The following is a 1,694-nucleotide window of genomic DNA, read 5'->3' on the forward strand; positions in this document are numbered from 1 at the left end:
ATGGGATCCCTGGGAGCAGAGAGCCAAATAATGGCAGTGGGTTGGCTTCTTCTTTCTTGTATTATGGAATTAATTATTTAGGCATTTCTTTTTACCTACTTATAGAGTATTTCTAGGATAAATTTAAATTTTAGCGTGCATTCATTGATTTTCTTAAAAATCCCATTGGACTTTTTATTATGTACAAGAAAACTGACATTTTATAATGTTAAGTTATGCATTCATGTGCCCAAAATATTTTCCATCAATTCAAATCATCTACCACATCATGTATCCGAATTTTTAAAATATTCTTTGTCTGAATGTTATAGTACTGCTACTATAGCGAATGGTTTCATGTTATTATTTATCATTTAAAATGTTATATTATATGGTTGTTTGTTGGTGGACCTGGCTGGCAACCCTACACAGGTATCTAAAATTAAACCAATAGCCATTGAGTCACTTGAAACTCATAGTGGTCCTATATGATAAAGGAGAACTGCCCCTTTGGGTTTCTGGGAATGCACATCTTTACGGGATATGACAGTTTCTATCTCCCCAAGAATAAGGGTAAGTTCAAACTGCTGACCTTGTAGTTAGCCATTCAACCTGTATTCACTGCACCAGGAATCCTGAGAAGCCAGAATGGCAAGTCTCAATTTTTAGACATGCTATCAAGAGAGACCAGTCCTTGGAAAAGAACATCATTTAGCACAAGGGAAGGGCATCACAAAAGAGGCAGGCCCTCAACGAGATGAATTTAGACAATGGTGTCAGAATGGGCCCAAACATAGCAATAATGAAGATGGCACCAGGACTGGGCAATGTTTTATTATGTTGGATGTAGGTTACTATGAGTGGAGACTGACTTTATGGGACTAAAGGACAAAAATAGCTTATTATATTTGTTGATTATTGTCATTTGATCCTGCTGTCTTGCTGTGCTTTTATTTTGAGACTGTAACTCTATGAGAGAGGAAAATCTCATTTTCCCCCACACAGTGACTGGTGATTTCAAGATTTTAAACTTCTGATGCTCTCACCAGCCCAATGCACAGTGCACTACACCACCACCTCTTTATTCTGGCCACAGCCTTGATATGACGGGAGAGCTTTCATTCAGGAAAATGGCTACTCTTAGTAGACAATGGCTGCTGTTGCTAGATTTGGATCCTGCATCTGGTTTGTAGAACGCCTGTTATATTGTCTGCCCATTGCAGGAGTCATTAGTGAACTTCCACCCAGGGATCCGTTTGGCCAAACTCAGATTCACTCAGCTCTGCATCCACCAGCGTGTGGTCTTCTGGCGTCATCTTCTTGCTTACTGTTCACCTTGCCTTCAGCTTACATCTGACCCACAGACTGGAACCGGACTAGACTCAGCAACCTCTAAAACTACACACACACACACACACACACACACACACACACACACACACCAGGTCTGGAGCCATTTCTGGATCTAAATCTCTTTACACACACACACACACACACACACACACACACACGGTCTGGTTCCGCACCATCTTTGTGATTCTTGCTATGGTTGAATCCACAGTTGTGGCGGTTGTGTCAGTCCCTACCTCTGAGGGGTTCCCTGGTCTCCATTTACCCTCCAGTTTGCCTAGATTTCTTTTTCTATCAATTGGTCTTTCCGGATGATGAAGCCAAACTAAGTGATTTGGAGTCTTGCCATCTTCACTTCAATGGGA

This window comes from Tenrec ecaudatus, chromosome 18 (assembly GCF_050624435.1).
Source record: "Tenrec ecaudatus isolate mTenEca1 chromosome 18, mTenEca1.hap1, whole genome shotgun sequence".
In the NCBI taxonomy this organism is placed as follows: domain Eukaryota; kingdom Metazoa; phylum Chordata; class Mammalia; order Afrosoricida; family Tenrecidae; genus Tenrec; species Tenrec ecaudatus.